Source organism: Chrysemys picta, chromosome 5 (assembly GCF_011386835.1).
Source record: "Chrysemys picta bellii isolate R12L10 chromosome 5, ASM1138683v2, whole genome shotgun sequence".
Taxonomy (NCBI): domain Eukaryota; kingdom Metazoa; phylum Chordata; order Testudines; family Emydidae; genus Chrysemys; species Chrysemys picta.
In genome coordinates, this window is record NC_088795.1 from 97,333,447 (window position 1) to 97,360,237 (window position 26,791).

At 40.2% G+C, this 26,791-nt stretch overlaps 1 protein-coding gene and 1 long non-coding RNA gene across 2 annotated transcripts in view; both read left to right on the forward strand.

Annotated features, from left to right (window-relative positions):
• The window catches only part of LOC112059886 (uncharacterized), a 51,046-nt gene extending 45,286 nt beyond the window's left edge, over positions 1-5,760 (forward strand). The window contains exon 3 of the long non-coding RNA XR_002889144.3: positions 5,165-5,760. This is a non-coding gene — a long non-coding RNA (uncharacterized LOC112059886). The remainder of the gene's footprint in view (positions 1-5,164) is intronic.
• Positions 5,761-13,569: 7,809 nt separating this feature from the next.
• The window catches only part of ATP8A1 (ATPase phospholipid transporting 8A1), a 267,308-nt gene continuing 254,086 nt past the window's right edge, over positions 13,570-26,791 (forward strand). The window contains exon 1 of the mRNA XM_042841789.2: positions 13,570-13,711. The gene's annotated coding sequence lies outside the window, so the exon portion shown is untranslated. The remainder of the gene's footprint in view (positions 13,712-26,791) is intronic.

Consider the following 26,791-nt stretch of genomic DNA (forward strand, 5'->3'; position numbering starts at 1 on the left):
GACTTTCCCCAACTCCAGGGCTGTGGCTGCCTGGGAGAGATGGCCCTCCTTCCCAGCCTCAGCTCTGTCTCTCCCATGGCGGGGGAAGAGACACCCCCCCCCCTTCCCAGCCCCAGCTTGGGGGCTGCCGTGGCGGGGGAGAGAGGGCACATCCATTGCAGTAGAAAGGTAAGACTATTGATATTAAAATATGAGTTGTGTGCTTTTATTTGTAGAACCAAAAAACGTTAATTATTATTAAGGTTTTTTTATATAGCACTTTTATCCAAAGTGCTTTATAACAGTTAGCTAATGGTACAAATAACATTTGGAGAGATCATTAAGTGGTCCACCGAGACCCTCAGCAATTTTCAAGTGGTCCGCAAAAAAAAAAAAGTTTGAGAACCACTGGTGTAGACAATGTCATGGATTTCCCTTTGCATTATTGTCACAGGGAGTGAGATGGAGACCAGATTGTCCTGCTCAGAAGTAGAAACTGGGATAGTGGGAATTTAGCCATCAAAACTAATTAGGTGGGATTCTCCTGCTCTCCCAAATTCTGTAGGTGCTGGGGACAGCTGTGTGGAAGTTCTGAACATCTTTGCTTTTTTAGTCCCTTCCAGTCCTCACTTCCCTCAGAAAGCATGTTTGTGGCTATTGGGTTACTCAGTACCAATGAAGAAAACAGTATATTAATACTAACAAGATTAAGATTACATTTACCTAGTAAAGTTTGGCAAGGTAGGGGGAGGGGGAATAGTGCCCTCAGTCTAACCCTCCCCTTGAATGGAGTCCGATCCCTATGCAGCACCTGCAGTGTGGCTTCCAGGGGTGGTAGAGATGGTGAACAGTGTCACGAAGCTGGTATTTTTCTCCTTTCCACCACACTGTCCAGAATGACAGTATCTGTCCCCTGAGCCTATGGTGGCAGAGGAAAGAAACAATATGGCCCAGAATTACTACAATGAATGTAATGTTATTCAACACAAACAATAGACAGAGGGAGCAAATGTTAGGCTGTTGGTGTGCTGAGATCACAGCCTGACATGCTGCCCAGCAGAGTCTCCCTGTTTTCTTCTACTCCCCCATCTGTCTGTATCAGTCTGTTGTCTTGTACCTTATCCTGAGATAGTAATATCTTTAGAGCGGGGACCGTCTTTTTCTTCTATGTTTGTACAGCACCTAGCACAGTGGGGTCCTGGCCCATGACTAGAGATCCTAGGTGCCACAGTAACATAAATAATCAATAATCATTTGAAAGAGTTGGAAAATGATTTTTTAAAAAAGATTTAACAATAATTTACTTTTAAAAAGGAATATTTCCGAGAGAAAAATTGCTTTTCAGAATTTGGTTACATGGAAAAATGACTGGGTGGTTAAAATAAACTAATATGTTTAGAACACTAAAAATCAGGATAAAAACTTGTGGCAACAGTACTTTTATTGATTAAGGTTGAAACAAAAGATACACAGTAGACTCCACTGAATGAGCATATACAAGCAAGAGAAGAAACAGGAAGTACTGTAAATTAAGGACTCACTTTCCCAAAGGAAGGAGGAAGTCTTGACTGAAGCTTAAAGCTGAATTCAATGTGGAAGATCTCATTGCTTTTACATGAAGCATGGTGAAAATATGGGCCCAATCCTGCAAGGTGCTGAGTGTCCTCAATTTCCACTGACTTTAGTGGTAAGTGAAGACTCTTGGCACATCACAGGCTCTGTATTTTCAAGAACTTTTAACAAATACAATAAAACAGCAAGATTAAAAAGACTCTTCTTATGGAATGTAATGGCACAAACCAGAAATTCCTGATATTTGTCGAATGACCACTCTTACACGAACATGCCAGCCAGTCAAGGACCCACTTAGACAGGTTTGCCCTCTTCCAGCTACACAAAAACAATTACATTCTGTCCTTTTCACTTTCTCCAAACCACTTTCCAAACTGCATCTCCAGCTTCCATTTCAAGCCAAGGGACTGCAATATGAAACACAAGGTGACCTTGTGTGAAATTCGGGTCCCACTGAAGTCAATGGGAGTTTTCCTACTGATTTCATTGGGGCAAGGATTTCACCCCTCCTCTTCATACCTGTCTTTAATTTAACTGACATAATGTCGGTGTGCTAGAAATAACAATAAAAAACAATAATAATATTGCATAAACCATGCCACTCAAGGTTGCACCAGCCATTCCAGATCCTCTATTAAACCTGGGATTGGGACAACAGTAACTGAAAGGGACCATTGTGATCATCTAGTCTGACTTCCTGTGTAGCACAAGCCAGAGGATTTTCCCAAAATAATTCATAGAACACACATTTTAGAAAAAACAGCATATCTTGATTTAAAAATTATCGGTAATGGAGAATCCACCACAACGCCTGGTAAATTGTTCCAATGGCTAATTACTCTCACCGTTAAAAATTTACACCTCATTTCCAGTCTTATGTCTAGCTTTCCAGCCATTGGATCGTATTGTACCTTTCACTGCTATATTGAAGAGTCCATTACTATATATGTGTTCTTCATGCAGATATGTATAGATTGTAATTAAGTCACTACTTAACCTTCTCTTTGTTAAATTAAATAGATTGAGCTCTTTGAGTTTCTCACTATAAGGCAGGTTTTCTTATCTTCTAATCATTCTTGTGGTTTTTCTCTGAACCTTCTCCAATTTATCAACATCCTTCTTGAATTTGGGGCACCAGAACTGGATCCTGTATTCCAGTAGCAGTCACACCAGTGTCAAATGCAGACGTAAAATAACCTCTTTCCTCCTACTCCAGATTCCTACTTAGGCATCCCAGGATCGCATTAGCTCTTTTGCCCACAACATCATGCTGAACATGAGCTCCCAGTGTAACAGCTCTTGTGTTTCTCCTGTATTCTGGGCAGGGTAATCCCCATCTGTTCCTCAAAAGTATGAAATCCCAGCCTTCTTGCCAGATAATCTGCATCACGCTTGCTAGATACTCATGGTGCTAGATACACGTGTACCTTCACTAATGCACGGTGCTCACTGAGAGGAGCCTTTTAGTGTGCACAGCTTTCTCTTTTCTGTGACCCTCTTTTAAATGCCATTTTTATGTGTGTACACTGCTTAGTGATCCTTGAATAAAAGTACTATTGATGTAAGAGAAAATGTATGGCATTGTAGAAAATTTTACCAGAATTTAAAATGTTCTGGCCTGCCTTTTCTTTCATGGACATTTTTCAAGTAAAAACAAGGAAAAGAGTCTGGTGTTTATCCTTGTCCCAAATGCCTCAATACAGCTGAGATCCATAATAATTTCTAGAAATACACTGAACATCACCACTTTGGATTTCACATAAGAACGCCGTACTGGGTCAGACCAAAGGTCCATCTAGCCCTATATCCTGTCTTCTGAGAGTGGCCAGTGCCAGGTGCCCCAGAGGGAATGAACAGAACAGGTAATCATCAAGTGATCCATCCCCTATCGCCTATTCCTGGCTAATAGCCCTTGATGGACCTATCCTCCATGAACTTATCTAGTTCTTTTTTGAACCCTATTATAGTCTTGGCCTTCACAACATCCTCTGGCAAGAAGTTCCACATGTTGACTGTGCATTATGTAAAAAAATACTTACTTTTGTTTGTTTTAAACCTATTGCCTATTAATTTCATTTGGTGACCCCTAGTCCTTGTGTTATGAGAAGGAGTAAATAACACTTCCTTAATTACTTTCTCCATACCAGTCTTGATTTTATAGACCTGTATCATATTCTCCCTTAGTCGTCTCTTTTCCAAGCTGAAAAGTCCCAGTCTTATTAATCTCTCCTCATACGGAAGCCATTCCATACCCCTAATCATTTTTGTTGCCCTTTTCTGAACCTTTTCCAATATATCTTTTTTGAGATGGAGCAACCACATCTTCACGCAGTATTCAAGTGAACGTGCTCCTGGCTCTATCTTCTTTTGACTGCTGGCCCTATCTCTCCCTCCTAACCATGCTGATATTGCTTTTCTCTATTTCACCAAATTTAACAAGTGGCTGGAGAAATATTTAAAGATGTTTAATTTTTTAAGCACAGATTAGACAACTCAGTTGGCAGCAATGTGTTTTGTGAAAAAAAGGATCAGACTCTTCCAAAGAATGGAAAGATACCTCTGCTGCTGCTGCAGCAGCAGAGCACAAAAGGCCCACAAAACTTCCATGACCAAATCTTAGAGAGGCTTGTTACAGTATTATGAAATAGATGACAAACAATCTGATAAAAATATATTTCTTTTCCAATCACAAAAGAGCCTGGGTAATGCATAATATCACAGCTTGTGTTCTCCTCCTGACCTATTAGTTGTCAACATAACTGATGGAATATCACTGCATATCAACAGTGCATAGACTATCTTCTGTTATTTTGCCCTTTCACTGTTCTCTTTTTTTCTCTGTAGAAGCAGTGAATTGTGGCACTATCCACTTCCTTGCAGGCTAATCTTGGTTTTCGTAATGCAAAATTATTCAAGGGTGGGATTAGAATCTATTAACTACAATTCTTTATCAGACAGCCAGTATAATACAATATAAACTCTTCTGAGATATTCTCTGCAGTGAAAATTGGGGAAAAAACAGTTGTAATGCTGCTAAAGTATTATGGCATATATGCAACTACAAAAAAAAAATATGGTTAATCGGCGAATTTTTAAAAAATCATGAGTTCTCATTAAAGACTGTCAACTGCCCAATGAAACATTGAAATTTGTTTTAATAATATAATGCACAACAGTTTTGTGTGAGAATTTAAATTATACCTCATTTAATTGAGAATTTGACACAGTGGACTAGTCTACCAAAGATTTCAAAGTATGTTAGTAGAAGAGAGACTTTTTTTTAAGAAAGAGGAGGGTCAGACTGACCCAGGATAGTAGTAATTAGAATTCTTACCATCTGTTCTCACTGGGATCTTAAATCTCTCATTTCAGTTGCTTAGATGTTCAATCAGCATTCAAATTGCAATTTGATAAAGATAAAAGACAATGACAAGGGGGGGGGGAATGTAAAAGTAATCAGGAAATGGTAATATGAGGAATTGCTGGATGTGTGTTTAGATCCATTAACTTTGATGCCATCAGGTTGCCACCCTTTTCTGGGCATTGCTTTGGCCGGGAAGGGAGCGGGGTAGGGGTTACTTAGCAACTTGCTTAAACTATCTTGTCTCAACAGAGTAAAGGGACCTTATGTCTTTGCTGGAGGGGAATGAACTTCTTCATTGTTGCTATTACCACTGCCTGCTGGGACCCAGGAATCTACCATCACATTGTTCAGCCTTCATTGCTCTAGTCTGAGAAGATCAAGACCAGGCAAGGACAGGGAGCCAGATGACATCACTACCTCTGCTGAGTTCAGCTGGATCCTAAATAACACTTAGAATGTGAACTTTAGCTTCTTACTGTTAATCCTTCCCTAGTATATCAGTTTTCCTTACTCACCTTATATCTTCCACCTCTCCCCTCTTTTTCTCTTTTTGCTATCTGTCCAATAAAACCTTGCCTCCAAACCTCTCCACCTCCTTCGGTCCAATTATGAGATGCCATGTGAGACAAAGATCCAAAATGAGGGTTACAAAAATTATTTATGTAGGAAACTTAAAATGCTGTGGGATTCATTACTGCAGTGTAAATAACTCATTCTATAACTTTAACTTCCCTTTTCTTTATTTCTGGTATTTCCACAAAGGAACATCACATTTGTTATATGAGATGAGGGATATTTGAATGAGATGCTTGCAATACTGCTGGGATTTAAAAAAAAAAAAGGCGGAGGGGGGCAGCGAAAACCAGTGCCTTCACGTTCTGGAAAAGTCTTCAAGACAGTGGCAAATTAGACCACATGCTGTAGTTTTTCTAGCAGCTAAGATGTAAGTAATAAAGAGTCAGAAGCTTCATTTCCTTATTTTTCCTCTTCCCTTGTGTGTGTTTATTTTGACTTCACTTTAAAGGAAATAGGACCACATTTGAACAACAGCTCCATCTCCGATTCTTTTTCCCAGTCAGAACTTCTAAAACAATCCAAAAAGGATTGTCGAGCATAAGGTTATCCAGAATGGCATAATATTTGGGAAAAAGAAATTTTACTTAACATTTACCTTTCAAATGCTTTAACTATTTTCTCTTCCTTTTATGTGCATTTAAGTATAGATTCAAATGTTGTTTTTAATGGTGTTTGTAGTAAGTGAAGGCCCAGTATGAGGCCTAAGGCCTGAACTAAAGTAATGGTCAAGACTTTGCTAACATAAAGCAAAGTTAAGCTGTAAGCCAGAGGCAGGCCCTGCTCACAGAAGCTGGCAAGGAAAGGGCTGATGCTGCAAAAAGAGACATACCTAACAGGTACTGGACACCAGATATCAGAACATACTGGAACATTCCACAGATAACATGGAACAGGCTGACCCATCCCAATGACAGGGGCAAAAGGGTAAAATGATGGATAGAGTTGTTTTGATCGAACCAACATGTACAAGGTGAGAGGCGGCACCTTACTACGTAGAGGGGTTGTACCTTGCTACGTAGAGGGGTTGCACCTCAATACGTCAGGAGTGATGTGTAACTTGTTTGTACCTGTGTATAAGAATGTATCCCTGGGGTGGTGTCTTTGTCCGGCCACGGGGGCAGTGGAAAGTCCCGCCACTGAGCCGGGTCCATTGCCAAGAGGCATCTATTAGTAGTATGCCCGGTAGACTAAGTAATCTACGGGGAACTGCAATTGTGTCCAAGGTCGCAATAAACCTAGTCGACGTGACTTTGCATCTTACGAGACTCTGTGGTTATTGGAGGTTCTCTTCAGGTCTGCTGGGTCAGCTATCTGCGCACAGCTGGGGCAGCACACAGAGGGAACACACGTACGCAGCCGAGTGATATCAACATAGGAGAAAGCAGAGCACCACACTGGTAGCATCTGACAACAGTGTTTATTACAATGGGAGAAAGCCAGCAATGCAAATCTCAGACTACACAAATATTTAATGATGAAACAAGTGTTTTGTAAATGCCTTAGCCCCTCAAATTCCCAAGGTTCCCATCCAAGACACCCTGAATAACAAACAGTTCTCCTATATACATAATTCAAGTTGGAGGGTCAGAGGAGGTTAAATGGTATAGAGTCAACAATCCAAGAAAAAAAGAAATAAATCTTTTGAAACCATGTGCCTTAATATTGCAGGAAATTCAAACATGAAAAGAAGAGTCTCCTTTTTTAGGGGATAATGATTAGAATATGTATAAACAATTTTTTATAAAAATAAAAAAATCTGTAGTGACTAATCAAAATAGAATTTCCATTGTGGTAGAGTTGATGGTCTGCAATGAAGAAGGGAGGTATCTAATAGTACAAGATATACTAGCATTAATGTGTATGCCCCTAAGGTGCAAATGATGGCATATCTGGATGATTTATTACTTCTGTGAACTGAAGTCATTCAGGGAGTATTCTATATGGCAAGCGATTTTAATTATACTCCCAAATCAATGACATATAGAAAAATGACCAGAATATTAAGGATACAGTGAAACAAAAGTAAAATAAGGTGCAGAAAAATGGATAAACTAACAAATTAAAAAAAAAATTAAATTAACTAACACCAGAGGTGCATTAAACATGGTTAAAAGAAAAATGTGGAATAGTAGCTGAAGCTTCTAAAGAAAAGTTCCTTTGACAAGCACAATAAATCCAACAAAATTTTAGCATTCCAGTTGAAAAAGAAGCCAAAAACCTGACAATTTACTATATATGTAGGAGAATATTCAGAGTTAGTAGCCTGCTATTATATGCTTATCCACATACAATCAGTTTAATTGGTCATATCATATTTTGTTGTGTGGTGCTTCCAGGAAAATAATTTTTATATGGATTTTTCTGCCTCTTTCTCCAAGACACAGTCCTCTTGTCAGATCAAACAATCCTGCTCTTTACTTGCAAGAGGACAATGGCTGATTATGTATGCACGGAGAATGAGAAATGCTGCTAGAAAAGATTTTTGGCTTCCACTCAGAAAGCTGTCTTTGCTGAAACTCTGCGTTGGTGGGTTGTCAATGGGCCAAATCCTGACCCAGCATTCAGTTGACATGCAACCCAGCTGGAGGTCTGTGGCCTAGCAGAGATTCATATGTATGGAGCATTACTGCAGTTCTATGGTGGAGGAAGCCCCAGCAGTAACAGATGTCAAGTTTCTCCAAGGCACCCAGCTGCCCACTCCAGGGGCAGCATGCAAGAATCCACTCCTGTGCAAAATAAGAGTTACATCAGGAAGAGGTGGTATCTTGCCTGATCATCTAGCATGAAAAGCGAGATCTCCACAGCTAAGTAACAGGGAATCTGCACATCCCTTATTTTCATATTAGAGGGGTCAGAATCTGGACCAATGAAAACAGACTCGAAATCTGTCCATATACAGCCAAATCCTTCTCACCTCACTCACTTGAGCAGTCCTAGTCTCATGAATGGGATGGCTTGCATAAATAAAACAAGCAGGGTTTGAATCAGAATACATGAGAAGCATTTGTGGTAGAATAATTGGAAATACAATGTAAATGAAAAAAATGTCATGAGAAATATCAGTAACAGAACACAGACATAGATCACACACAAAATGTACAGAGTGCTTCGAAAGAGTTCCAGAATATTTTGAAAGCCATGAAATAGAAGTTGAAAATAGGCATAATGATATTGACCTCCTTTGTAAAGTATTTTGAGATCTACTGATGCAAAATGCTATATAAGAGCTAGGTACTATTATTATCACATGTCAAATTTATGAGGCTACCTAAAGGATTATAATTGTAAGATTAAGCAGGTATAGCACTCGTCTCTGTTCCAAGGCAAGTGCTGTATGTTATTTAATTTACAGAATACTCACAAATGCTTAAACCAACCAACCTTTTTCAGACAATCAGATTTGGGTGTCAAGCAAATCCTCACATCCAGAGACTTCATCAAAAACATCACTGATTTTATCAAAATGTCTGCCAGCTTATATTCGGCATTATTTGTCAACACAGGACCCAGATCAAGTGCAAAAAGAGAAACTATCTTGAAACACCAGTTTGCTTTGTATTCCAGGGCATGGGGAGAATTCAGATAAGTTACATTTATTTGGGTAGATGGAGGTCATTCTTAATATATAGCAGAGACCGAATGCCTGCAATAGATTGTACAAAAGACAAACACACACTTGTTAATTACTTCTCTTCAGAAAATTTGTAGAGTAGTAAGATGGATGGAGGTAGTTCTTGTAAACTCACAGTGATAAGAGGCAAAACAGGGCCCAATAGAAGTTTATTTTGGAGAGGCAGACTTGAAGGCTACCAAACACTGAATTAAACTAAAAGATACTACAGCATGAGCTCCTATAGCATACAACATTTATCTCACAAGTCAGGAGTCATTGAATAATTCATAAGAGTTGCAGAGTGAATGAGGTTCCTAGACTAATTATTGTAAATGGGATTAGTAAAATATCCTATGGGGAATCATATACGGTTCTTCTTTGTATTATGAATGTATGCCCTACTTTAGTTTCATTGATGTTCCCTTACAATGTATTCTGCTAGGAAATAATTTCCAAGTAGGATTTTTATCTCACAGCTTATATTATTTTTTTTAAGTTGCACTATATCACAATCAGACATTTCTTTCCCTTGGCTTATCACTTGGATTAGTAATAGCAATAATGCTTTTCACGCACAGATCTAAAATCACTTTATAAAGGTGGTGAAGCACCCTCATTTTACAGATCAACACATTGTAGACCAGAGGTTTGGGTCAGAAGTGGAGCTTGTTGAAGGGGGGGGTCTGACCATTGGCACTTTCAGATGTTGGTCTTGGCTATATGTAAAAAGACAGGGACTTCATTCTTTACAAATTATGAAAGGTATTAATTTCATTACCACCACCTTGGTATTCAGTAATATGAAATAAAGAACCAGATACTTTTTCATTAACACTCTACATCCCTGGAAATCATTACAACATGAAACCAAAGGAATTATATTGTTCTTGGTTAATGCCAATTGCACCAATTAGTGTATAACATCATCTTGGTTTTACCTTGTTTCTCCTGTGTGGTACTAGGGATTCTGCTTTTAAGGGCTGAGCTTCCCAGGCAGGGTCTGAGCTGGGCACTGTGAAGTTCTTGTTTTTGTTATGCTCAGTGAACTGGAACCAAACACAGAATAAACAGAGGTCTTGTAAGCCCCAAAGGATCACTGAACACCACATGGTACTATGCGTAAAAAGGACCTAAGAAAACGAGTGGAATAATGGAGCAGTTAAAAGCCCCACCAGAGCTGAAACTCTCTGGAAATGTGGGGAACAAATCAGAGAATGTTTAAACCATGCTTCACTCTGTATCTGCAAGGAATGGGGTGCCAGCAAATAGTAAGCAGGGCCGGCTCCAGGCACCAGCTTGTCAAGCAGGTGCTTCGGGCAGCCGCTCCTGAGAGGGGCGGCACGTCCAGCTATTCGGCGGCAATTCGGCAACGGTCCCTCACTCCGCCTCAGAGCGAAGGACCTCCCGCCGAATTGCCGCCGCAGATCGCAATAGCGGCTTTTTTATATATATATATTTTTTGTCTGCTTGGGGCGGCCAAAATCCTGGAGCCAGCCCTGATAGTAAGACAGTCAGAAGGATAGCCTTATATCTGACAATAGCTGGTTCTGAAGCACTTGATGTGTTTAATAGTTTTCAGTTGCTCAGGCAGAGAAAGTTAACTATGGAACTGTATTACAGACATTTGAAATTTCTGTAGTCCATGTAAAATGAAACATATGAAAGGTATGTTGTTAAGCACAATAAATGAAACCATAGAGTTTGCCCCTCTTGCAATTTTGGGAGGGCTAACTGAGTCCCTAATAAGAGACCAGATGGTATCTACCAATACAGGGATCAAACCCTTGCAACCAGCACTTGCCTGGGTTCCTTGTATATCTAGTATGTGGTACCATTGTTTAACCTTCTCCCCCATCTTAAGGTGGTGAAGGAAAGAAAGCAACTGCAACCACAGGAAAGTTTGCAAATTCAGTCCTAACCAGCAACTCCTCCCTCATCCAACTCCCAAGTTCTCTGCCCACCCCCATTCTGCAGTATAAAGATTGGCCCACTCTACATGACATGATCATAAAGATACACCCCCACACACACCCTACCTGAATAATTAACTCATACACCCAAAGACATATCCAAATTGCCCCAGGGATGAGGTGGTGCTGAGGTGGTGGAAAAGAGTGTGGTGTTTTTTAAAAGTGTTTATCCCTCCTACTGTAAATTAGGTCCTGGCTGATGAGAGATGAGAGACCAGCCACAATTTCTGTGGATCCTCTGTGTCAGCAAGGCAATTTATCAAGTTATCAGACTGTCAAAAACCCTTCTCTACACATCAGCTTTCCCATGCCACCTTAGATTTTACTTTCTATGCAACCCTCCCTATCTTCTTTGAGTACTAGCTCTTTAAGAAAGTCACTGGCACATCTCAAATCACCCCTCCCATTTCCAATATACTCAATTCCATTCTATAGAATTCCAATTCCAGCAGCCTCACTGAGGTAAGTTCAGTTCTCCCTCACAGGCTTGTTATAGCATATAGTATCTTAGCCAACCTATTATCCTATTACTTTTTCTTGTCTCAGCACTTGATTCTTCTCATTTGAGAGTCACTTTTTAATTTCTCTTGCCCTATCTATTTGTAAAACTCTGTCCTACCCTCCTACGTATCTTTGACCAGGGATTTCAAATTCATTCATAGACAGGATCAAATTCCATTTTTCATTATGGTCTGGAGCATAAATGTAGGTCTACAGATTCCCCTCAATCCACAGCAGAACTCCTAGTTAAGTCAATGAAAGGTCTGCACGTAGAGTAAGGGAAGAAAATGGTCTTTGTCTACTGACTACATTTCTAAGTTATTGTTAGTTTGGTAATTTATTGTCACATTCAGCATCACTCAGGTGTATACCACTACTTCGGTCTTTTGTTACTCTTCCTCCCTTCTCATCTTCCATTATCTGGTTTACTCCCTCACCTCTATCTTTGCATCTCTCCTTTCCTTCCCTGCAGGAACAGCCAGTTGTCTCTCCTCCCTCCCCATTATCTTCACTCCTAGCATCTTCCTCATCCTGTTTGCTAGGGTAATAAAGGAATTAAATAGTTAAAGGTGACATTTAATTAAAAGCCATCACTTTATCATTAGCCTTTAAACTTAACACCTTACTAAGATGAATGGAGTGAGGTTAGAGGAGTTTACAGATCTCAGAGTCATTGTTGCAGGATGTGTGCAAACTCAGGCAGACAACGCCATATCAGCTTACACTCAGTTCATATTTCAAAGCTTTCACATTCTGTACACTCTGAATAAGTCAAGTAATAAATGAATGGTCTGGATGTTGATGCCTCTTCTTTAGACTATTAGTGTTTGCAAAGTGCTTTTTTTAGATGAAAACCATTATGAAAGCACCATCATGGATATTTTTATGATTGACAATAAACCTCACTAATTTTTACCTTCCTCCATTACTTCATGCTCAGATTTTCTCCTCATAATAACTAGTCTAGAGAAATATTTATTTACATCTGGAGGAACTTGGCTCCACCCCCTCCCCCTTACTCACCATTCAGAATCACTTGGCAGGCACACTGGAGGAGGGGGAAGAGTATGCTACATCACCAATAGTGATGAAAAACCTACTCCCTGCCTTCCTCCTTCAGAACAAGCAAGGGGAAAAGTGTGTCATTCTAGCCCATGCAGAATACTATAGGTACACAAATGTATCCCTGTGTCAATTTATTATGCATTATGTTCTTAGTTAATTATGATATCTGCTTTGATCTTGATAACCTCAGATTTCATAAATGAAGACTATTTGTATAGTCATCTTATGTTAGCTAAAGCTATATTTGAAAAGGAGATATATCCGTCTTTTTTCATGTTCACATTGCATTTGAGAAAGGAAATTAAGAAGACTGTGTGCTGACTGCTGAGTCAATGTTTTGATTTAAAAGCCCTATGCAGTTAACAGTGTTTGATCACTTGGGGTTGGGTAATGATTCAACATCACCAATGCTTAGTGTAATCTTTTAGACTATCATAATTTCCTATGGAATAAATGAAAAAACTAGAAGTACAGTGGTTGCACAATGATATGAAATATTTAATAACACCTTTAAAAATTCTTTTTAGATACTTGTTTAAATCTGGGCTTTAATTGCTTTCTCCCTCACTCCCCTTACAAATGAAAAATGCAATTTACAAAAAAAAAATGAGAACTATAAAAATATTACTAAAGAAGCTGCTATCACTACATGTTATTGGTAGACAGAGCTATTTGTGCAAAATATTATAATAAACAAAAGGAATTATCTGCAGCTAGATTCATGTGGCTAACATAATGAAATACCAGTGGGATAGACTTGTTAGCACTGTGGGTCATTGTGAAGGCATAAGGGATACCATTCCTCTGGAGTCAGAGGCCTGCCCCTGCTTAGGTGGCTGATTAACCCTACCTGCTGCACCTGGGAAAAGAGCTGGAACTTAATTGGCTGATCCTCATAAAAAAAGGCAGCAGGAAATGAGGTGGGGTAAGGAGACTACAATACCACCAAAAAGCCTGGGGGGTGGAAAATCAGTGGTTATGTGCCCAGAGCAACTGCAGAGTGGAATTGTTCCAGAAACTAAACAGAGAGAAAGGAAACTTTGTGAGATCCTTTAATACTGAAGTTCTGAGGTAAGAGCCAGGGGAATTTGAGTTGCTGAAGTTACTGATGTGAGGGGCAGACTTGGGGGAGGGACTACTCAACCTGCACTGACTTCAAGGGAACAGTCTGTGAGATTTTGATTTCTCTTGTTAAGAAGGTTTGAAATAAAAACTAACCCTGCTGGAAGCTGCTTCCCTGAGTTCTGTGAGAGAGTCTTGGACAGGATTACTGCAGGCAGTGAGCTGGCTCAGCAAGAGCAGAACTTGGTCCGGTCAGACGAGGATGCTGTAAAATAGGCCCCTATACTCTTCTTTTTAAAGAGGGAAAATGGGTGAATTATAAACATGGGGAAAATGGCAGTGAAATGTTCCCTGTCTTTCAAAAATGGATTCATCCTCTTCTTTCTTTTTGTTCTCTGATCACTAGCTAATGGAAATGCCACTCTTTCTAAAGATTCCTCTTTGTTAAATGCAAATCATAATCTCCCATTTAATGCACTCTGAATAGAGTGCTATTTGTTTTATGTTCCATTTAGTTCCAGATCACTGTGCCCTCTGGATCCTAAATATTCTGTAAATGAGCCTTATTACCCAAATACAAATAGGTTACTGTGTTAGTAGCAGAACTCCATTGGTGGTGGTGATTTTATAATGAAGATACTGTATTGCAGAATCCACATGTTACAGTTCTGATTAAGTCCTTTATATTTACTGATCTTGTGATGCAAAAGAAAAGGACACTGAATAAAATACTTATTCTTCCCCTTTTTGGACCTGATCTTGCAGTAGGTGCTTGCTTGAGAAATACCAGTAAAGGGCTCTGCCCTGAAGCCATCAAACATTCTGAAAAGGAAAAAGACAATAAAACCATTAAGTTGCTACTTTTGGCTCAAAGAGAGTGGAAAGACCCTTTTTGTACCAATGGCATGTACTTGGGTCCAAATGTGAATCAACTCAAGCTGATGAAACACATGGTATGAAATCTGGCCCCTTGAAGTCAGTGGGACTTTTGTCATTGACTTCAATGCAGCCAGATTTCACCCCTGGTGACTATTTTATTGCATTGCAAGATCTGATTAACTTGCAAATATTAGATGCAGTAGAAGATGATGCAACCTGGCCATTCCCATTTTATGATGCCCTTCACTCTCAGAAAGAAATAAGTACCAGATTTCAGTCTCATGCAGGGCCGGCTCCAGGCACCAGCCCACCAAGCTGGTGCTTGGGGCGGCACCTGGAGGGGGGGCAGCCTGGCGCTCCGGCCCGAGAGCGGAGCCCCGGCGGGGCTCTCCGCCCTCCCCCCGGCGCAGCCTCTGGACCCCGGGGAGAGCGGAGCCCCGGCGGGGCTCGCGGCCCTCCCTTGCGCGGAGGGGTGGCGGGAGGCTTTTTTGCCTGGGGTGGCAAAAAAGCCAGAGCCGGCCCTGGTCTCATGGAGTCTTAATGGATACTCAATAACTCCAGAGAGCTAATGGTGAAAAGTGAATATTTACATAAAACTTATTTTCAATTTTTTGTTTTTATGTAGGTTATTCACTTCATCTGTGCAAGTAATATTTATAGGCTTCTAATTTTTCCTCCAGATAGCTCACCAATCCCATGCCAGTACAGATTTATTTAGGTTTCACTGGTGTTCTCTGGGCATTAGATTAGGATATAATACTGAATAGGTGGTACTTTATCCCATCATAAGACTTCAAATGACTCTATCACTGCAGCAGCTTGTAATGTCATTTGGTTCAGAGAGGGATTTTGTATTACTGGATTCTGGCACTAAAATTCTAGTGATTTGCACAACTAGGAAACCACTCTTAGTGACAAGAATGAGGAAGTAAAGAAATTGTGATACAGAGCCCATCCTATAATGCACAAAATATTCATTTTTACAAGTTTAGTGACCTCTTCAGAATTACATGAAGAAACACTGCAGAAGATGAGTGAATTTTAATTTGTCCAGTCATATTGCTCCTTGATTTAAGCAGGATGACAATATGAGTAACAGACCACTGAAGAACTACAACTACAGGATAGTGATGTATGTATTTTTGAGGTTCTTATCTGGTGTAGAAACTTTGTAGTTTCTGCAAAGTTATCACTCAGTCTCTGATATACGGTGTCAAAGTGGTTCCCATACAACATGCTGTGCACAATTCAAAAGGGAGAAATAAATAAAGTGCACTGCAACAAACCATATGCAACTGAATCCCATTTGACTGCAGTGCACAAATACCACTTTCCAGGATGTCTAAAAGATAAGCCTAGAACAAAGGTGCCAAAAGCATAGTCCACAGGCCAGATTTGTCCTGCATGATGTATTTATATGGATTGTAGGACGTATTCAAATTGTGTAGAACCTCAACTTTCATTTTATAGAAAAAGGTTGTAGCCCTTATATGCCTCTACCCCGATATAACGCTGTCCTCAGGAGCCAAAAAACCTTACTGCGTTATAGGTAAAACCATGTTATATTGAACTTGCTTTGATCCGCTGCAGTGTGCAGCACCCCCCACCCCTGGAGCGCTGCTTTACCATGTTATATCTGAATGCGTGTTATATCGGGTCGCGTTATATCGGGGTAGAGATGTAGTTGCAAAGAGAACCTTCCAAATGTAAACCAAGTGTAACCAACGCAGTGATGACTGCCTGAGTTTGCAAACCACTTGAGACGCTCAGAGGTGTGAACTCCCCTGCTTCTATTAATCACATTGAACTGCCATCTTTAAACGCTAGTGATGAAAAGTCAATGTCTGCATTTAACAATTCCGTTGTAGATCAATTTAGCAGATGCAAGGAGGTGGGAATTAGGAGTTGTCACAGTGAATGCAATGCAGAGGGAAGACCATCAACAACTCAGGAAGGAGGGAGAGAAACAGACTGCTCTCCTTTAGGGCCAGTGTTTTTTTTTGTTTGTTTTTTTTAAGTGAGCGCTGCTGAATGTGATGACAAGGGACTGGACTGAATAAACAATAGCTATGAGAGCAGTTAATACATAAACTGTATTCTCACTTTGTTCTCTCTGTTAACCTCTGTGACATCAATGGTAGTTTGCTATGGATTGGATGGAGTAGGGGGTCTCTAACTGTGGTCTGTGAACCAAGTTATAAATATAACCTGGAATCTGGCCCTCTGAACTGAAAGAGTCTAAAGTTCTTGTGTTTCTAAATTTACCACAGAATACTTATTTTGGCTATCTTCTCTTAGCTATGCCAGTCAGTGGCTTACCTCCTGGCTTGAAGTAGTAATAACAAACACCAAATACATGGTTTCTATAATCAGCATCCCTACTATAAAAATAGAACCAGAAACCACCTGAGAAAGCCATATCATTGTCATGGTGGCCATGATTTCCTGAATCAATCCAGAAGAATGATCATTCATATATATAAACATTGAAATTGCTAGGCATCATCAGCCTTGGGAGGACCTCCAATGCTACAAACCTTCAAAACTCAGCTAGGGCTTCCATAGTGCATTGAGGCAATCTGTACAGTAACCTTAAGTCCATTTTTACATCATTCTACAACATGTATGCTACTCTGACACTCTCATCTAGCTCTGGATTTACAGCAGTTAATCTGATATACCTGAGAATAGATCTAAAAAGCATGGCCCCCTTCTTCTCTCCTGTCAGTTAATGATTAAATGAGTATTCAGTGAGAATTAGTTGGGACAATGTTAGTACTGCAGCCTGATCCAGCCAGATCTTGGTTATGCATTTAAGGTAATTACTTATAGGAAGACAAATATGTACTCTAAAATTGTAGTCTCTGACCAAATTAAACTAAGTTGTCTCCATTGGCTTCAGTGGAGAGCAGAGATGAATCTGGCCCATTAAGGCTTAATTAAACTAAGTATATAGATTTAGAATTCAGACTGTTATTAACCACTCTCTTCCACTATTTTGTTCCCTAACATAAAACAATTTTTTGCCATTCTTTCTCTTTGCTAGTGACATTAAGTACATAAAGAGGAAAAGAATGAGAGAACTTGTTTGTTATCTTGCCAATATCCAGACTGGTGGAGCCATTTTGGCATATCCTGCTCCCTGGAAATAAAATGTGAATGCCTACTTGTTTGACACACAGGGGAAGAGCTGGGCATGAGGCATATTAATTTAATTCTAATAATCACATCAAAATCCTACTAATGTGCTTTGGGGATGCTTTTCACGACCGGTTTCATTCTGGTGGTTATTCTAGAACACTGAGGCTGTTTTATGTCAGTCAAATATTCTGTCAACATTTAGCTGAGGGTATTGTACAATAAACTCTATAGTGTATGAAGTTTAGATACTTCACTAGGGCCCAGTGCTGTAAGGTGATGAGAGCAGGCATTTAGCAACTATAGTTGGCTTGATTCTTATTTTAGATCAGCACAGGGGTAGCACATATATTAACGTTGTCTTATGTATTTATGATGCATAAAATCATTATACCACCAAGATACAGCAGTCCTTCACAAGTGTTACTCTGTGGGTCAGATATATTTGTCTGTTGCTTTGAGATAAAAAAGATTGAGCATGGTTCAACTAAGTTTTTAGCCCTTCACAGCAGTTATTTACACACTTCTGGCTGAAAATGATATATCAAAAGATCACTTTATTTATATAATATGGTGGTCTTTCTATATAATCAGTCATCACTGCTTTTTCAGCATAACACTGAAATATCAGAAACAGTTGTGTAGTATGATATAAATACTTTACCACAGTATACTTGCCAAATATAGGATATATGGTGGTAAAGGAAAATACAATAGTACAATCTATGTGGACTTCAAAAGTGTGACTACCATATTACTTAAATTTGTTGGAATAAACAGTGTAAATAGGGCTCCACAGATGCTTGAAGAGGGAGTTGTCTATTCAGACATTATTTTTATATGCTCTCAGCTAAACAGCTATACAAACAGTGGGGGCAAAGGACTTGTCTGGTTTTAAGATTAAGCTAGATAAGTTTATGGAGGGAATGGTTTAATGGGATAACATGATTTTTAGTCAAAGGGACAGTGTGCCATGGCAGGTAAATAATATAATGGCTAATGAGGGTCAGGCTGGAGAATCTTGCCTACATGCTCGGGGTTTTACTGATCACCATATTTGGGGTCGGGAAGGAATTTTCCTCCAGGGTAGATTGGCAGAGGCCCTGGAGGTTTTTCGCCTTCCTCCACAGCATGGGGCAGGGATCGCTAGCAGGAGGATTCTCTGCTAATTAAAGTCTCTAAGCCACAGGAATTGGGGACTTTAACAGCAGAGTCAAGGGAAAGGGTAGGGACGGCTTTGGCCCGCATCATGCGGGAGGTCAGACCAGATGATCATAATGGTCCCTTCTGACCTTAAAGTCTATGAGTCTGAGTCTTAATGTGAAGTTCAGCACCCAGGGATAATACATGGATTTTTTTATACCCTCCTTATATAGTTTTCATCTGTGATACAAGAGGTATAATATTTAATGAGTGATGTAGATTTAAACTTATTTTCAGCTTGTATTGGACATTGAAACAGTTTAAACATAGAAGCACATGACAGATCACAACAGAATAGAAATTGATTGTGTAAAATGTAAGGTAGTGAATCGCACTATATTGCAGCATCCTTGTCACCCAAGTCACACTTTTTGTTTTTTCCTGAGTAAACCCCAAACTAGTAGATTTAGAACAGACTCGATGACATTCTGGCCCTATTGAAGTCAATGGCAAAACTCCCATTGACTTCAATGGGGGCAGGGATTAACACTATGCTTGCCTCTGCTGAGAGGCAAGATGTCATGGCAAATGGGGTAATAAAATTAAACTGATATTTTTAGAGTCCTGTGGGAAAAGCAGTAACCATGTAACTAAAGACTATCTTAATACTTGTCTATGGAGGCCAAATAAGATTGCCTGGCATTTCCTAACTATTGAGTGTTTGACTTTGCATCCTTAAGTTTCTTTTGGAGTAGATATTTCTCTGCAGTTTCCCAGGACTTTTAAAAAACAAACTGAAATAACCAAAAATCCATCATGTGGAACCATATTGACTCCCACATGGCTCATTAGTAGAGTTAGAAACTTTAGATCTACTGCGCACACACCTCTGCCACTTGAACTAAGACTATAGCTGGCACAGAAACAACAGTCATGAGTGAAAGAAGAAAATGCCCCTCTGGGGCAGCATTCAGAAAAAGAGAAAGCAAAGAAGGCTTTTCTATCTAAGCAGGAAGGAGCTCTCCTGAGATACATAGACACAAATGTTCACAGGGATCCTTCCGGTCCCAGTGAGGATGTGAGTGATGAGGAGATGCCTGATCTTCCAGGTAGAGTGCAGGTGACCTGGCAGCTACTGCAGCATCCATATCTCTATCTCAAATGGATGTAACTACGCACATTTCTGAAGAAAAGTGTAGATCAGAGAAGTGTGTGGTAGAGGCACAAGAAACAGCTGCTGCTGACTTTAGTTTCTTAAGTCTAGATCAGGGGTCGGCAACCTTTCAGAAGTGGTATGCCGAGTCTTCATTTATTCACTCTAATTTAAGGTTTCGTGTGCCAGTAATACATTTGAACAGTTTTAGAAGGTACCTTTCTATAAGTCTATAATATGGAACTAAACTATTGTTGTATGTAAAGTAAATAAGGTTTTTAAAATGTTTAAGAAGCTTCATTTAAAATTAAATTAAAATGCAGAGCCCCCCTGGACCAATGGCCAGGACCTGGACAGTGTGAGCCCCACTGAAAATCAGCTTGCGTGCCATAGGTTGCCTACCCCTGATCTAGATGATGATCCAGACTGTGGACCCACTTGCTAAGTAGCCTGAGGGACCTCCTTGTACTGCATGGGCCAAAGCAAGTGGAAAAACTTCATGTTCCCGAAGGACAATGAAGATAGAAGTTTCCATCCAACACATTACTGGCATGAAATCCCCAATGGTGACAAACTGGAGAGGCCATGGCTTATGTACTCAAAAACCCAGAATGCTGCATACTGTTTTTGTTGCAAACTCTTCCAGTCTAATGTTCCAGCCACATTGTTCCTGTAGAACCCAAAGGACTGGAAAAATCTGGCTAGAAATCTGGCATGCCATGAGATCTGGCAGTAAATCACCAGAGAGCATTCCATAGGTGGAAAGACCTTGAGATGAGACTAAGGTTAAAGGCTGCCATAGATGATCAGCACCAAGAGAAGATTGCATCAGTCTCTTTACTGGCAAAATGTTCTGAAAAGGCTCATTGCCATTGTGAGAATGCTTGCTACCCAAAACCTAGCACTGCATGGCACTTCAGATCAGCTGTATGTGCCAAACAATGGGAACTTAATTAAAATTGTGGAGCTGATGTCTGAGTTTGATGCTCTACTCCAGGAGCATCTAAGAGTCACCACCCAAGAAATGTACACACACCATTACCTTGTAAAAACCATTCAAAATGACATACAATTATTGGCAACAAAAGTCAAACAGAAGATTGTGGCAGATCTGAAGTCAGCAAGATATTACTCTGTTATTCTGGACTGCACACCTGACATCAGCCATACGGAACAAATGACTTTAATGGTGTGTTTTGTAACAACAGAACCTAATGAAAATGTCCCTGCAATGGTGAGTGTCAGAGCATTTTCTAGAATTTATTGACATTGATGATACCACAGAAGCTGGTATGACAAATGTGCTTCTTAAAAAGCTGGAAGATACAGGAATTACGATAGCTGACATGAGAGGTCAGGGCTCTGATAATGGTGCCAACATGAGGGGAAAGAACAGAGGAGTGCAGACATAGATCTGAGAGTTAAATCCTCCAGCTTTTTTTGTCCCAAGCAGTTCTCATTCATTGAATTACATTAAAAAAATTCAGCAACTTCACTAGAAGCTGATGCTGCATCACTGATCACCAAGTTCAAAGCATCTATATATTTTTCTCTGCATCAACTCATCGATGGCAAATTTTGAAGCAACATCTGGGAACATCATCTCTGACACTGAAACCACTGAGTGCCACATGATCGGAAAGTCGGGGGGAGGTGATAAAGCCTATCAAACACCAAATTGGGAAGATAGATGATGCCATAGTTGCCACTATGGAGGATGATGCTATGACAGGAACTGCCACTGTTCTCCCATGAACAGAGGGAAATGGAATCACCAGAAACATCCATAACTTCAAATTTCTGTGTGGCTTAGTGTTGTGGCATGGCATAGTGTTTGAAATGTATGTTGTAAGCAAGAAACTCCAAGGTGTTGACCCAGATATATCTGGAGCAATGGAACAAGTGGACAAAGCAAAGTCATACCTACAGTCTTACTGGTCAGATGAGGGATTTCAAAATGTTCTGAAGAGTGCACAGAAGTTGGCAGAGGAACTTCACACTGAAGCTATTTTCCCACCCATTCAAGAATACAAGAGTCACCGAAGAAGATGACCTTTTGATTACGAGGCACGGGATAATCCCATAAGAGACCCCAAACAACAATTCAAAGTTGAATTCTTTAACCAGGTGCTAGATTGTGCAATACAGTCAGTTGAAGAATGTTTCATGCAGCTCAAGGAACACAGCAGTATATTTGGGATGTTGTATGATATTCCAAAACTCCTCACTATACCTGAAAACCTACACCAGCAATGCAGGGCACGAGACAATGACACATGATGACATGCACGATATTGATGTGAGTGATTTAGGTGATTAACTGGAAGCCCTTTCAAGATGTATTTCAGCAGGATCAATTCCAAAGGCTGTTCTGGAATATATGTGCACAAATAAGATGACCACTTTCCAAATGCTTTTGCTGCTCTGTGCATACTTCTAGCACTTTCTGTAACAGTTGCCAGTGGAGAACGCAGCTTCTCCAAGCTGAAGTTAATAAAAACACATCTACGCTCCACAATGACAAAGGAGAGGCTGGTCAGCCTTGCAACCATCTCAATAGAGCATGAGCTGGCCCAGACACTGGACCTTCAGCAGGATGCAGTTCAAATCTTTGCAAACAAGAAGGCACAGAAAGCACCACTTTGATTATTCAAACGGATAAATATGCCAGTGTTTACTATGCAGACAAAAGTTACATTAACTCTCAAATGCCTGAACAGCAAAGTGTTACTTAAAATTTTTGAACAAGGCATTTTAAGTTTAGTTCTCTTTATTGGGGTAAGTAGCAGAGCAGTACCATGAGAGGAGTAGGACAGGAAGAAGGCAGAATTGAGACCTTTCAAAGTTTTGGCCCAAGTGAGGGGGTATGGGGTGTCACTTGAGCTTCCCATCTCAGGTGCCAAAATGTTGTGGGCCGGCCCTGGCTATTTGCTGTCAGTTCTACTCAACATTCCGAGGGGAGTATTCTCTAGTTGTTACAGGCCCTTCTGTTGATGTCTTCCCTAAGCCTGACCCTTTCTGCTTCTGCCTATATCTTCTCACCCCTTTCTCCCAGTTTTCCCCTCACCAACCAGGCCTGGCTCCTCACCCCTCTGCATTCCAGTCAAGCAGTTTCCTTTCCCCCCCCTTCCTGCCTGGGTCCCATTACTGGAGATGGAGAGCACAGGAGATTCTCCATGCTCTCAGTTCTAGTGCCCAATGCCACAATGGCCCGTGGCTATTGGGAGGAGCAGCTGCAGAAAAACTCCTGCTCAGTTCCTGCAGCCCTGGACCAGAGCATGCTTAGTACAACACAGAATATAAAGTGTACAGTGCTCACTTTATTTTTGTATTAAATATTTGCACTGTAAAAAGATAGTATTTTGCAATTCACCTCATTGTACTTTAGTGCAATCTCTTTATCGTGAAAGTTGAACTTACAAATATATAATTATGCAAAACATAACTGAATTCAAAAATAAAACCATGTCAAACTTTAGAGCCTACAAGTCCTACTTCTTGTTCAGCCAATCACTCAGACAAACAAGTTTATTTACATTTGTAGGAGATAATGCTGCCTGCTTCTTGTTTACAATATCACCTGACAGTGAGAACAGGTGTTCCCATGACACTTTTGTAGCTGGCATTGCAAGGCATCCATATTCCAGATATACAGAACGTTTGTATGCCCCTTCATTCTTCAGCCACCCTTCCAGAGGATATGCTACCATGCTGATGATGCTCATTAAAAAGTGTTAAATTTGTGACTGAATATCTGCGGGGGGGGGAAGGGAAGAGAAGAGGAAAAAAAAGAGTTGTAGGTCTCCTGCTCTGTCTTACCTGCATACTGCCATATATTTCATGTTATAGCAGTCTCAGGAGGATGACCCAGCAAATGTTTGTTTTAAGAACACTTTCACTGCAGATTTGACAAAATGCAAAGAAGGTACCAATGTGAGATTTCGAAAGATTTTATTCGACATTGGTGAGGCCTCATCTGGAATACTGTGTCCAGTTTTGGGCCCCACACTACAAGAAGGATGTGGAAAAATTGGAAAGAGTCCAGCGGAGGGCAACAAAAATGATTAGGGGTCTGGAGCACATGACTTATGAGGAGAGGCTGAGGGAACTGGGATTGTTTAGTCTCCAGAAGAGAAGAATGAGGGGGGATTTGATAGCAGCCTTCAACTACCTGAAGGGGGGTTCCAAAGAGGATGGAGCTCGGCTGTTCTCAGTGGTGGTAGACGACAGAACAAGGAGCAATGGTCTCAAGTTGCAGTGGGGGAGGTCCAGGTTGGATATCAGGAAAAACTATTTCACTAGGAGGGTGGTGAAACACTGGAATGCGTTACCTAGGGAGGTGGTGGAGTCTCCTTCCTTGGAGGTTTTTAAGGCCCGGCTTGACAAAGCCCTGGCTGGGATGATTTAGTTGGGAATTGGTCCTGCTTTGAGCAGGGGGTTGGACTAGATGACCTCTTGAGGTCCCTTCCAACTCTGATATTCTATGAAGATAGCTATAGCATGTGACCCAAGGTTTAGGAATCTGAAGTGCCTTCCAAAATCTGAGAGGGATGAGGTGTGGAGCATGCTTTAAAAAGTCTTAAAAGAGCAACACTCCGATGCAGAAACTACAGAACCACCAAAACACAAAATCAACCTTCTGCTGGTGGCATCTGACTCAGATGATGAAAATGAACATGTGTTGCGTTCTGCTTGATAACGGTCTGCATTGCTTTGGATTGTTATCTGCAGGGATGCATGTCCTCTGGAATGGTGGTTGAAACATGAAGGGACATATGACTCTTTAGAGCATCTGCTACATAAATATCTTGCAACACCGGCTACAACAGTACCATGCGAACACCTGTTCACTTTCAGATGACATTGTAAACAAGAAGCGGACAGCATTATCTCCTACAAATGTAAATAAACTTGTTTGTCTGAGTGATTGGCTGAACAAGAAGTAGGACTTGTAGGCTCTAAAGTTTGACATGGTTTTATTTTTGAATTCAGTTATGTTTTGCATAATTATATATTTGTAAGTTCAACTTTCACGATAAAGAGATTGCACTAAAGTGCAATGAGGTGAATTGCAAAATACTATTTTTACAGTGCAAATATTTGTAAAATGAGCACTGTAAACTTCATATACTGTGTAATTGAAATAATATATTTGAAAATGTAGAAAAAAATCCAAAATATTTAATGCATTTAAATTGGTATTCAATTTTGTAACAGTGCAATTAAAACTGATTGTGATTAAAAAAAATTAATCATGATGAATTAACTCACAGGATTAACTCAAAAATTAACTGCAATTAATCGACAGCCCTAGATGTAACTGAACACTTTTTTGCTGTAATTAATTTAATAAAAAAAAATAAAAAACTGAGCCAGACACTTATCTTAGAAAATTTCAGCCCAAACCATTTGTCTGGCAACTTATAAGTAACTGAAAACAGGGTCTTGTAATGTAAAGGTTGCCTGACACTTTCCTAGAAGTGGTGCTACTTGTGCTGTTCATAATATGTGATTGTCTCTTGTTTATACAGTATGTATGATAGCTAAACCATTTTAGAAGAAGAAATGCTTTATATGAAGAACAACAAAGCAGTTATTATACTGGTTTATGCTATGGCCTGTAAAGAAACAGGTAAGAAGCCTGTTCCAAATTGAAGCAGCTAGAATAAGGCAAATGGAAGGCAAAAAATGTGTAAACAGAGACCAACACAATCCTCTCAGTATGGGTATTGGGGGAAACACCAACCTGTTTTGTTGGAAACTGATCAAGAAACCTTGCCTAGGTTTTTTTTTTGTTTGTTTGTTTTTTTTCCCAATAGTGTTTAAACAGCATGAAACTGGAACAATGAATCAAGTCTTAGGTCCTCTTCCCACTGACATCTGTCCCTAAAACAAGTCTTTGCTTGTATTTCTTAAAGCGAAATTTAACTCTGAATAGTATGAGTAATCAGCCATGTATTTTGTTATGAAGACTTGTGGAGCAATGATTGCCCGACACTTCCTTGTTTTTGTGGTTGTCCTAATAAAAATAAATGCCTACTTCCCATTCTACTTTTGTGGTTTTGATCAAGGAGATGCATAAATGGATGATTAACCACATGAGACAGCTGGCTAGTCACACTCTTCCTCCTCTGTTTCCCTTTGTGCCAAGAATGTTCCCTTCTGTGCTATTTCCTTAAGTGACAAAATTGCTTACTGCTGTACTGAGATTGCCAGTATAACAGGCTCAGTTTCTTTCTGCTGAGTAATGATTGCTATAGTATGTATCTGGATAGCTTTGTATGTATTGTAGCATTGTGCATGTAATGTTCAATAGTCCTGAACCCAAGATGAATACAAAGTGTTCTGGTATGAGATCCGATTTTAGTCATGTTGTCTGGTGGATCTCTTCCCTCCCCTAGGCATGACCTTCTTCCTCTTGATAGTTTTTAGAACTGTGCGATTTGTCAGGAAATCATGTATGATTGAAAGTCTCTCTTTAATGAGAGAACAGATCCTCACTTAAAGGGCCCCCTTGGCTATTGGCTACTTTGCTTTTTCTGTTTGTCCCATTTCAGCTTGTGGTTAAAGCAGGGTACCAGGAGTCAGTTCTGCAACGGTAGTCCCAGGTTGGACAAACTTGCTATTTAATTTTGGGTAAGTTGCATAACCTTTCTGTATCTCTGGGGCCAGGCTGGCAGCTAGAATTGCAGGGACACTCTGGCCATCTCCCAGTTTTTCCTGGATGCACTATAGTAACTCTGATCTGAGATGACACCCTCCTCTCCACCTTACCC